At 43.2% G+C, this 12,808-nt stretch overlaps 1 protein-coding gene across 2 annotated transcripts in view; it reads left to right on the top strand.

The window, feature by feature from the left end:
• Myo16 (myosin XVI) overlaps window positions 1–12,808 on the top strand; it is a 518,261-nt gene that overhangs the window by 49,068 nt on the left and 456,385 nt on the right. Inside the window, exon 1 of one of the 2 annotated variants that reach the window (XM_074043003.1) lies at window positions 8,049–8,138. The exons of the other annotated variant lie outside the window; for it this stretch is intronic. The gene's annotated coding sequence lies outside the window, so the exon portion shown is untranslated. Of the gene's footprint in view, window positions 1–8,048; window positions 8,139–12,808 lie in introns of those variants that run through there. 2 annotated transcript variants of the gene reach the window in all.

Raw genomic sequence — 12,808 nt, 5'->3', positions numbered from 1 at the left:
GACATTTGTCATAATCAGTGATGAGAGATTAAATTCTAGAGCAGAAATCGCAGACTTCAGCTCAGGCTCTTTCTTGAGTCATATGTAATGAACAACTTTCTTAGGAAAAACTTCTTGTGACAAGCTGTTGGAGCCAATATCCCAGGCCTCTGTGGTCCTGTGCTCCTAACCACAAGCAGTGACAGTCACTAAGTCATGATGTGTGTGTAACCAAGTGACAGAGGGGGCACAGAATGGATTGTATATTGAGTCTGTGAATGACTGTCAGTCCTCATGGGAGGGGAAAAGGATGACAGTTGGTGGTGGGGAGAATGGAATTTGGGAAAGAGAAAAGGAGACTGGTGCTTGTGCCTGCCTAAGACTGACAACTTTCAGAATATAGAAATAAAGGAAATAATTTTTTTAAAAAGAGGAAAAAGAAAAATACCCAAAGCCAATTTACCCTGTTCTAGAAGACATTTAAAAGTGCTGAAAGGTTTGAAAAGAATCCCGATGAATCTGACTTGAAGCACAAGCTGACTAGGTAATCGTTCCAAGCAGAGACAGTGATGCCTCCGAATCCGGAGCTGACACTGTGCAGACCCTCTGGCCCTGTGTGGGTGGAGACCTGGGGCTGTGTCCTGCATGCCCAGCCCTGCAGCTGAACTCATCCTGCTCCTCTTGGTGTCTGCCATGCGTCCGGCCAGCTGGCTAGCATGCCTTCCCACTGCCTTTGTGCACGGGGCCTGGACTGCTGATGGGCCAGAAGAAGCGGAGCCTGGGAAGAGACAGTGGGTCTTGGAGACAGTGTAGCCTGGCGACAAGGCCCCGTGCCCATCTGCTGCTTGACATAGCTTGGGGTGTTTCTCCCAAGGCGTCAGCCATTTGGCCGCTGTGAAGACTTGTTGGAAGGGACAGGACTTGGCCATTGCCTGGCTGTCCGAGCCACACTGTAGTTTGCTTTTCACACGAAAGTCATTTGTGGGTAACTCAGAAAGACACATGCCCAAGCAGTGTCATCATTTTTATCTTTACTTAGATTTTACACCTTACACCTGAGTCTGGAATCGTTTTGGTTTTGGAGAAGGTGTAAAAATAGGTTTTCTCTCACCTGCTGGATTACAAACTAAATTAAGAATAGAAAAGCAAGCTGGCAAAGCTTGACCTGCTGTTTGTGTTCTGGGTGACTTTTAACTAAGATGGAGACCAGTAATCATTTATAGCAATTCGAGAGTTATTTGCAGATCTGTAATAGACACTGAATAAAAAGAACAAAGCCATAATCGCCATTACTTTCTGTTTTTTTATACTAACCACATTTAGCCCTCCCCTCTGAATTTGCCTTTTACATTCAAACTCATTTGCTGAATCCCTGGTAATGGTTTGAAAATGAATTATTACACGTGACAGCAAAGCATCGTGGGTCTCTCTGGCCCTGTGCCTTGACACAAGCAGGAGGAGTCACTATGTACTAGGTTGGCGACTGGGGGAGGAGGGAGCACGGGTGGAGAGCACTGGATGAATTGTGGATTGAATCTGTGAGCGTCACTCCGTGGTGACAGGTGGGAAGAGGGTGGTATTTGGTGGGGGTAGTGGGAAGAGGGAGATACTGGTTCTCTTTTCTTTCTTGCTAGCAATGTTGACCTGTGCTTTGAGAGTGCATCCTTGCAGAAATAGCATGTCCACTGCACAATGGATGCGTGGTCACGTGCAGTCAGCACTCTATGCCTTTGATAAACATCCATGCTGAGAGCGCAGGTTTTAAAGCACCCGGTGTTTATACCTTCTGTGTTTTTATGAGATGGTCTTCCTTGGTTTTCATAACTTCAACATGATGTTGTCACTTTGGGGAGCACTTCCTCCTGGCTTTCCTTCAGGTGCTCATTTTACTCCACACTTGTCTTAAATAGTAGGGTTCTTAAGCCACATCCCCAGTCCTTTTGATTTTTAGAATGGGGGTCTCATGCTTTTGCCTGCGTGGCTTTGTACCACAATCTTTCTGCCTCTACCTCTTGTGTAACTGGGATTACAAGCATGCACTTGCCGTGCCTATTTTGTCCTTGAGATAGGGTGTTGCTGACTTTTTGCCTGGGCTGGCCTCCACTGTGACCCTCCAATCTCTACCTCCCCCATGTACTCCATCTTACCCTGTGCTCATACTCCACAATCTCTCTGAGTAATTTCATCCGTTCTCTGACCTTTGTTCTGCTGTGATACCTGGTGATGTCTTCATCTGGATCTTGAACCCAGTCTTTCTCCCAGGTTTCAGATTCATCTGCCACAGAGTGCGTTGGACCTGTCCTGGCGCTTGCTCCCTACCCACCGTCCACACCCATTCCTGCTCTTTATTCCATGTGCAAGTAACAGGTGTCTCAGCTGTCTCTCTGATGCCTTCTTATTAGTTGTCACTCACATGGTCCTTGTCTTGCCCACTCTCTGTCTCTTGAATCTGTTTCCTTCTCAGCAACTTTTCCACTCAACTTTCCATCACTGTGAAAAAGATCCTAGGCACAAACTAATGTCAAAGAGAGAGGTTGATTTTTGCTCACGGTTTCAGTCTGTGCTTGGCTGGCTCCATTGCATTTTGGCCTGCAATGAGGAGAGCATCATGGTGGGGGTGTGTGGTGGAGGAAATCTGGTCAGTCATGGCGGTCAGGCAGCAAAGAGAAAAAGGAAGGATCCAGGGATGAAAATAGAACCCAAGCACACCAGGCCACAACGACCTTCCTCTTCCAACTCAATCCCACTTCCTAAAGTTCCCACCACCTCCTAGTTCCCACCACCACCTCCATTCAGCTATGAATCCATCAATGGACTAATCCATTCATGAGGTTAGAGCTCTTCTGATCAATCACCTTCCTAACACCCCACCTCTGAGCACTGCTGCTCTGGGAACCAAATCTTCATCACAGCTCTGGAGCATTGGGGGAGGAGGATAATTCAGGATCCAAAACATAACACCTGTTCTGCAGTTAAGGCTTATTCAGCCTCCCTTCATTTCTTACTGGGATTGTGCAGTACTGTCTCGACTATCTCATCTGTGTCCAGTTGGGTTCCTTTCCAACTCATTCTCCCCATCCTGGAACTCTCCAAAACATGGTTGTGTTTTTGTCTTACCAAATCTTTCAAGGTTTCTGCACTGTGCAGGGGATAAATTACTCACCCCAATGTTTGGTGGGAAAACCGTGGCATGATTTGATCCATGTCTGTTTGTTGTCAAGTTGCTTTTCCTTGCTGAACTAAGATGAATATTCCAAACACACTCAGTTTCCTGTGGTTTTCTCATGGTTGCTAACCACTGCCTGCAAATAATCATAGATGTTTTTTGGTGAGACTGGGGTTTGAACCCTACCACTTGAGCCACTCTGCCAGCCCTATGCAAGATAATACTGATCCAATGGCAACTTCCAAATGCTTGACTAACCAGGCTATCTCAGAGGTTTCAGGGAAGAAAAAGTTCACACACCAAATTTAAACACCCAAACCATTCTGTTAACGAACGTAATTAAACACACAAGAAGAAGCAAGAGGGAAGAAATTGGTATGTCAACCTTCACATGACAGACTACAAGCAGGCAGAAGGGCCATACCTACCTGGGTCCTGGGATGTTGATGACAGTGACAGGGTTAAGAGGATGCTACAGAATGATACACCCACAGGGCTTGGGTCCTTCCTTGTGTCACGTCTGTCTTGGTTGTTTTGCGCTGTTTCAACAGAGTCCTTGGTACTGGGTGAACTATAATGAACAGAAATTCATTGTCTCACAGCTCTGGAGGCTGGAAAGTCCAAGATTAAAGCCCTGTCATGTGGCAGAGGCCATTATCACAGGCCGAAAATGAGAGGGCAGTCATTTTGTCTAAGGGCATGTGTGCCATGCACAGGGCGGGAGTCCTCCTAACCTACCCACCTCTTAAAGATTCTACCTGATGACAGTGTTAAAGTGGCAATCCAATTCCAGTAAGCATTCGAGAAGGGACAGACCTTTAAACCATTGCGTTATCTCCCTGCCTTCCTGCTAACAGGCTCACCTCATGACCCTTCAAGGCCCAATTCTGGCATCTGTAGAGAATTTCCCTGTGCCTAGCATTCTGGGTCAGAAGCCCTCTAGAAAAGGTGTCCTTTGTCTACATCTACCATAGCACAGGTCACACTTGCATGCAGCTTCATGCTTCCTGTTTCATTGTCACATTCCCCTGGGAAAAGCTTTGAGTAGCTGTTTTGGTAGAATCATTTATGTGTCGGTATTTTGAGTTTTACCTGGCTGAGTTATTCCTGTGGTTGGAATCTGAGGGCTAAGGTGCTGGTAACAAATGTCGTTTCTCTAATTTCGCTTCTGCTCTTACTTGTGCATGTCTGGCTCTCCTTCAAGGCTGCACCTTCTCTAGTATTGTGAGAAATCCCTGAGGAATGTCCACGTGTGTTCACAGCACACGCTTCTCAGCTTCCACGTGGGTTTCACCATTTCATTCCCTCCTCTCGCTCTTCCTCGCATACCCTGCTGCTGAGGACTTGAATGTCCCGAGAGAGAAGAGGAGAGTTCTGCAGCCATGACCCTGAGTCTCTCCCTACTGGATCTGGAACCAAGTTGCTCCATCCCTGACATACTCCACGGTTCCCAGGCAAGGCACTGCAGCACTGGTCTTGCTTGCTGTGCCAGATGAGGCATCTTGAGTTCTCTGCTATGTGGGACACACTCTCTGTTTGTTTGTTTTTTCAATGCTGTGTTTGGTGGATCAAAGTCAGGGCTGTTACTTCAAGTACATCACAGAAGAACTGCTCAAAGTACGGCTCAGAGGCCTCTTGGCACCACTCTTCCTTCCTGAGCAAGAAGAAACTAGTTCTAGTCTAACTTCTGCATTTCTCTGCCCCCACTTTGTTTTGGCTTCTTTCCTGGAGTCGTTTTCTTTTGCTTTTCTTCAACCAAAGGCAGAAATACGAGTTACCACTGGCCTCCTCATGTTTTATATAAACTCTTCTCTCTGTGTGCTCACCCATTCTTTTGCCTTGAGTTGCTACCTTCGTGGGTTTGGCTTCTGATTTTAAGTCATTAGTTTTGCCATTTCTTCCAAGTGCTAGTTATGTTCTTACTATTGTCTCCTTTTGCCAGCTTCCAACGTCTACACTTACCATCTTGTGCATGAAAATGATCTGCCTATGTATCACACTAACAGACTGACAATAGGTAAATATTTAATTCATCTGTTGGAAACAGTTTTTCATAAACTTGGAAGAGATCTGGATATTACCTAACAAATGCAAATTTCTTGGACCATACATCATCCCAGTACATCTATTTATTCCATTTTATATGCCAGCATTGGACAGCTGGTGAGCATTTAATAAGCCGTTGTTAATTGATTGACTATTCGCTAAAGAGAATCATTGAGTATTCAGACCTGTGTGCCATCAATAAAGCAATCGTTCACATTTCATCCAGTCATTCAACAAACCTTTATCATGCTCATTTTGAACTGGGAAAATGAGCCAAAACTCCATGAGAAATTGACTAGGGTGACAAACACACAACAAGAAGATGGAGTGATGTCTGGCAGTACACAGCACAATGACAGATGTCTCTGAAAGGTAGTGACTTTCAGATTTTTGGGGCTTGTGCACATTAAGCAATACATTTAACACTGCACAAAGCATATTTACACACCACACAAATAAGCACTTGTAACTGAAACAAAAATACCATTTATTACTGAAATAAAAGTTCTGTGAAACACGATTTGTCTTACTCTATGAGACAGACTGACATTTTCAAGTCTAGAGAGACTTCTAGCTGCAGCTCTTAAACTGGGTCTTTGAACCATCATTGGATCACCTCAACTGTGGTTTACTTCAAGCTGGGCAAAATCGCCATTGATTTCCTTCTTCAAGGTGAGAAATGGTATATTTGTCATAATGCTTCAGGAGAGAAGAAAGAGTAATAGGTTAGGTGGTAATCCGTGAGTATTTAATTTAAAAAGAAAGAGCTGGAGTGCTTACTCACTCAACACTAGCTCTTGCAAAGCCAAAGAGGTTATGCAGATAAGAGTTTGAGTATGGTTCAGTATCTTATTTTATTTGATTTAATTTTGGTGTCACACGGTGCTTAAGTGCATATAATCATAGATAGAAACACACACATCATTTTTACCTCATGGGGCTGCCTGAGAATCAGAATTAAACAAGTAACCCACAGCAAATAGTTGTTGAGAATAATCAAGGTATGATCATTGATTTAAATTTCATTTTCAGTTTTTTTTTAAAATATGATTCCAATATTAAGAGTCACAATAAAGTGAATAAAAGCTTCAGTTTCAGTTTGCCACAAACAGACTCAGAATTTCTTGTAGGGAAGTGATGCTCACCGCTTTCAACCACGTGCATCCCCCCTCCCCACGCAGGAGTCAGTGCACCTGACTTCCTTTTTCCACTGAAGTCCTGCTGGCTCTGGGACCCCTGCTGGCTTCTGATTACTATTGAGTTTTGCTCCAGGAAAAGTCCCCTGAGCTGCGCTCACTCATTTGGGGAGGGTGGAATGGAGGAGGCCATGTCTTCACGGAAGGCTTCCTTAGGTCCACTTGGCATCACAAGGAAAAGCTCCTGGGCCATAAATGAGTGTCCTGAGAGGTGGACACCAGTCCAACATGGCCGTTAGAAGCCTTACAGCTAGGGCAAGATGCACACAACACAGAGCCCTCCATTGTGCAAAGATGAAATCTCTTGAAAATGACATAGCCACTATGCCTGAGGGCAGTGAGGAGTGGAGGGTGGGCTTCATTGTTGCCTGGCAGCTAAGGCCCCCACCCACTGTCTTCCAGCGGATGGTAATAAATGGTTGTGACTGTAAGGAGGATCTTCTTCCCCACTGCCAGGGTTGTCTTCTGTCTCTTGCTCCTGCCCACTTGGGGACCTACAACTGAAGACTCAAGGCAATGACCTTGACCTTGAGTGAGGGGACTGTGAGGGAACAGTTCCAAACTCCAAGGCAGGTAGGATATGCCGTCCCTCGGTGCATGCCAAAATCCACAATTTTTGACAGTTGCTCATGGTAGGTGAGCACAACTTAGAACCTGTATCTTTCCTCTGAGATGAGTGAAGTAATGAACTTGTAATATATTTGCTTTTTCTTTATTTTGCTTATATGTCTTATCCATAGCACGGTAACAGGTTGCACTGGATCCCCTGAAAAATGTTGAACTCTTAACCCCAAGTATCTGTGAATGGATTTCATTTGGAACAGGTCACCATAGCAGTGACACTCTGTAATAGGGGACTGGGCATACTGCCTTATGCCTGAAATACCAGCTACTTGGAAGGCAGAGATTGGGAGGCTCATAGGTTGAGGCCAGACCAGGCAAAAAGTTAGTGAGACCTAGTCTCTTCCTCCTCCTTCTTCTTATTATACTGTAGTTTGACTGAGAGCCTGACAATCTTAACCAATAAGGTTCGCCATGGTGACACTAGGTACGGTGGTGCACGCCCACACGAGAGGTCACGTTGAGGAGGATCTTGGTCTGAGGCCAGCTCTGGGCAAAAGTGGGAGACTATCTGAAAAATACTACAGCACAAAAGAGGATGGGGGTATGACTCAAGTGTTAGAGCAATTGCCTAGCAAGCTCTGAGTTCAAACCTCAGCACCACCAAAAGAAAACATAGGTCAAGGGACAGTGCTGCTGGTGAACTTTTTACGTCTAGAAATCAAAGCTTGTTTTTAGACGACAGCCTTTTATTTCAAACTACAGCATTGTGACCAATCAGTCATTCAAGCTGGAAATTCGTTTCTTACACACTGCTTTAGGGAACCAAAGGCCCTTTGCCATTTCACAATGGCTCATATTCTTCTCTTTAGGGCTCTTAGAAAATTTTAGATATGCAGCTAAACTTCTGTTTCCAGCACCAATAATTCTGCTTAGATGTGCATAGAAGGGAAAAGGGCTAGGAAGGCACAGCCCTGTCTTCTGTTCACACGACGAGGCTTACGGTATTCTGGAACTCTAGCAGCAGAGCTTAGCTGGCACCGTACCGTTACCGTGCTGCAGAGTTGCCATGGCAACATCAAACCGATGAATGGACCACCTCCCGCAGACAAGCCCGTGCGTAAGTGTGAAACCGCTTCTGTTGTACGCAGGAATACATTCAAGCCAATGTTTTCAGGATACAATTTCTGGTAGGAAACTGCATTTTTAATTACTTAGGGAGCGTGAATATGATATTAAATATTTGCTTTGGCTGTTCCAGTAAGACAGTATTTGAAAAGTCAGTGTGTTATGCTAATTTATGCTTTCTTACATAATATCTGATTTGCACTTTGTTTTCAGGTAACATTAATTTTTCTTCCATTCATTTAAATTTGGATATCTAATGTGGAATTTTACACTTGGGATTAATATATTGAGTTCTGTACCTTTTAACTTGAATTGCTTTCTTTAGTTATGTAGGATTAATGTGCCTGGAGCAACGACATTTAAGAGAATTTAAATGTTATGTGTGCATATTTATTTTTAGATACACTTGTAAATTACATTTTTCACTGAATAGTGTCACATATTGTAAGTAGCCCAAGTCAGAGAAAAGTAAAGCTTTAATGTTTTAATAGTTAAGGAGCCTTTGGGTAGGCATTACAAAAGTAATTTATTCACATTGTATCTTATTTTATTGGTTTAGAACTCATTTTAGCAGTCAGTTGTTACGTACTGTTACTCTAGGTACAAAATATGTCTTGATCCTGTTTGATGTAGTCCTTTATGATAAGTTGCTTAGTTTGGATAAGCTGATAGAACAAATGTGATTTGCTTTCTTTCTTTTTCTTACTTATAACACATGTGCAAGGCTTTGTCTGCCCCACACGGTTGTTGAGAAGACTAACGAACAGGGCAGAATCTCTCTCTCTCTCTGTTATTCAGTGCAACTCATATGAACAAAATACACTTATCAAGCATAATCGGTTTGAAGTTAGAAGATGTCTAATCACATACCAAGGGCTGTCTTCTTTCCCATTAGTTCAACTTGTAGAGCAGAAGAGCATGACTTGTTTGCATAACAGAAACCAATATTTGCTCTCTTTTATTCTCTTGGCATGCACTTCCAAGGGCAATGTTTGCCAGACCCTGGCAGAGCCCTGCTGACAATGCTTTCTCCCTGGGTGACTGAACGGAACTCGGCACTGAAGCAATGCTGCCTGGCTGTGCCCACGATTTCTTAATAGCTACATGTGCAATGCTGCATGGTTCCTATGAAATGGTACAAATGCTTTACCTGAAACTGAGCTTAGGGATGAGAAAACCTGTCCCCTCTTCTTTCATGACCTGTAACTGCCGTCATATGCTGGTTGGGAGGCACAGGCACATAGACATGACGCCACAGACTAAGTTTGACTTTGTACTCTATCACACATAACTCTTGCTGTAGCAAAATCTATTACTTATTTCTTATTTGTAAATCTATGTGGACCTGTCAACATTCACGATGAAAAATGCATATTCAGAACACTAACTAAGATGATCCACTCAAGTAAGTGAGTCAAGTAAAACCTTTCTTCCTTACGCTTTTGGAGTGATGTTCTATTTTCTCTATGAAAGCAGTAAGCCTATTCAAAATAAAATCTTGGAAGAAAAGGAATATATTTCTAAATACAACACCACTCAATGCTTGTCCTGAGTCTGGACTCTCTCATTGACTTCGCCTTCCATTTTTTCCTTCCCAAAATAAGTTTTTTCACAAAAGGCACTTGTCTTGGTTAGGCTGGCCTGATAAAACAAAGTGCCATTGGCTGAGTGGTTTATGGATGATGGGAATTTATTTGCCACTGCTTTGGGGGTTGCAAGTCTGAGATCAAGGTGCCAGTATAGTCAGGGTCTAGTGACAGTCCCCTTCTGAGATTCATAAGTGTCACTTCACATGGCATCCGAAGAGAGAGAACTGTCTGGGGTGTCTTTCAGAAGGGCACTAATCCCACTCACTAGGGTTCCACCCTCATCACCTAACCAGAGACTTTACCTCCAAATATCATCAAAATGAGTATGAGAATTTCCACATAGGAATTTAGGGAGAACACAAACACTGAGTCCACTGAAGCATCCCAACTGTCAGAGAACACAGAAAAGTTAGGAGGACTAGAAAAACTGATGATTCATTTTATAAACACTGTCAGATGATGTACACTGGCTCGCCACTGTAGATTTTAGGGATGACTTGTTTACATAACAGGGTTTCTTGTGTAGGAAACTAACTGTGCAGACTCCTTAAATATATGTATTTAAAATGGCTTTATCTACAATGAAATTATTTTGGTATAGTTTATTTAGCATATGTGTGGGTGATATTCATATGTGAACAAGACTTAGGTATGGATGTGTAGATGGACCACTGCTCATGGGTGAATTTTTGTCCTGAGCCATATAGTTAGTTCAGGCACTGATGGGATGTGGTAGAAATAGTTAAGCCAATGTGGCATTGCTGTGACATGCAGTTCCTTGGTTGGTGAGCGCTTTTCATTTGGATGTGCCAGACAGGGTGGTGTTGAGCCTACATGATGAGTTAAAAGTGCTGTGAGTTGTGTACACTGTTACATGTAGTTCAACCACATGTTCATCTGTCATTATTTTATTAAAGTTCATTTTCACAGAAATCTTAAAACCATTGGATGGACCTTTCTATCAAAAGGTCATTCACCATGACTATATATATATTTTTTATTGTTAGATTGTGTTATCATAATAACAAAACAAAACCCCTATCATGTTCTGAGTAGCAATTATAGTTTGGGCACCTTACAGGTTCTTCATCCACATTATATTATATAATTCTTAAAAATACCCTCTAAAATAGGTGGATGTCATTCCCCCCCTTTTTTGGTGAAGCTGGGGTTTGAACTCAGGGCTTTGTGCTTTCTAGTCAGTTTCTTACTGAGCCATGCCTCTAACCCTTTTCTGTTCTGGCTGTTTTGAAGATAGGGGCTCACATTTTGCCCAGCTCGTATTTTATGCTTCCTGCCATTGCTGGAATGACAGGCATGTGCCACCAAGCCTGGCTTTTTTCCATTGAGATGGGGTCTTGAGAACTTTTTGTTTTGTTTTGTCTAGACTGGCCTGTAACTGTGATCTTCTAGATCTTAGTCTCCCAAGTAGCTTGGGATGGCAGGCTTGTGCCACTAAGCCCAGCTGTTGTTTGAGATGGGGTCTTCTTTTGTCCAGGCTGCCTCAAACTGCAGTCTTCCCAATCTCAGCCTCCCCACTAGGTAGGACTACAAGCATGAGCCTCTAGTGCCTAGCTTCATCCCCATTTTAAAGAGGAGGAAACCTAATGGAGAGCTGGTTCACAGCTTGCCAGAGCCTTATTTATTTACTTTCAGTGGTACTGGTGGATGAACTCAGGGCTGTATGCTTACCACCTGAGCCACTCTTTCAGCCCCTTTTTGTGTTGGTTATTTTTTGAGATTTTGTTTAATTCCTGTAAAGCCTAGACTGCAATCTTTCCCCAGCTGGCTGGGATGACAGGCACCCACCATGCTCCCAGCAATTAGTTGAGATGGGGTTTCATGAGCTTGTTGCCCAGGCTGATCTTGAACCATGATCTTCCTGATCTCTACCTCCCAAGTAGGTAGGATCACAGGCTTGAGCCAAGGCACCTGGCCTTGCCTGAGTCTTAATACTAGGAAATGCAGAGCTGGGATTCAGGTTCCTGCCAAATCTTTGGCTCCTCTCACTATGTTTATGGGAGAAATATCTAACATATAAATTCAATTCTATCATAGGTATGCATGTATAGAGAAATTATTCTGAATTAAAGTACCTCTTGTGTATAGGCACTTACTCAACTTGGCTTTAAGAACAAAATATTTGTCAAAGACATTCTGAAGAGGTCCAAGGTGGCAGTGATGTGTCATTGAAATTTGGGTTTCTAGATATCAGTAGATTTGAGTCAATCCAAACCAGATTATTTTAGGTTTTAACATTACTTAGGTAAAAGAAGAAAAAAAGATATAACAAGGCAAGCAGTTTATGCTACAGTTTCAATAGCTTTCTCTTTTTTCTTTAGAGTCTAAGAAAATACCTCTCTGATGACTAAATCTCTGTGAACTGTAGAGGTCCACTGCTTAAGGACAAGAGGATCCAGTAAAGATGAAAACAAGGGCATCAGAGGATGCCTCAGGAGCAAGGATTAGCCCTGGGACTGAGAACAGATGGAATTGCCAAATTTTTGAACTCCTGAGAGCAGAGAAAATAAATAAGTGGTGCCACAGCTAGGAAGGTCTGCAAGTGTCCAGGTCATGATATTGACACTGACTTTTGAAATCTTTAGTCATGAGTGTTGAAGGAAATTAAATTCATGTTTTCCTCACTTGTAGACTAAGAATAAAGCATACTTTTTTTAAAATCTCACGTACGTAGGATGTGGGAAAAATAAGCAAAGGTGCAGCGTTGTTGACAGGTTGCCTCGCACCTGTGCACGATGGGCTCGTGTGGACGTGTGTGTTGATAGTTCAAAACAATGCCACGTAATGACTCGAAGAGTCTTGAATGCTGCAAAGTTGACCAATCTGCGAGTTCCCAGGCATGCTCTGTTCTGTACGTGAGCCTTCGTGGCGCTGAGTTGGTTAGAGCAAAAGTCCGTGTGACACAGTCCTTTCGTCATTGTCACCACCTGCTCAATGCTGACAGCGATCTTTACCAATACTGATGTTTTCCTGCATCTTTAGACTACTCTCACTAGCTGTGGTGAGCTGTGTTACTATCTGTAACACAGAAAAAAAACTTAAAACTTAAGCAACACTTGTCTAATTTGGAGGAAAATATCTCAAAATTTCTGAGTGATAACACTAAGGGGAGAACGGAAGGA

Source organism: Castor canadensis, chromosome 10, assembly GCF_047511655.1.
Source record: "Castor canadensis chromosome 10, mCasCan1.hap1v2, whole genome shotgun sequence".
Classification (NCBI taxonomy): domain Eukaryota; kingdom Metazoa; phylum Chordata; class Mammalia; order Rodentia; family Castoridae; genus Castor; species Castor canadensis.
This window is presented reverse-complemented; position numbering and strand designations above follow the sequence as displayed.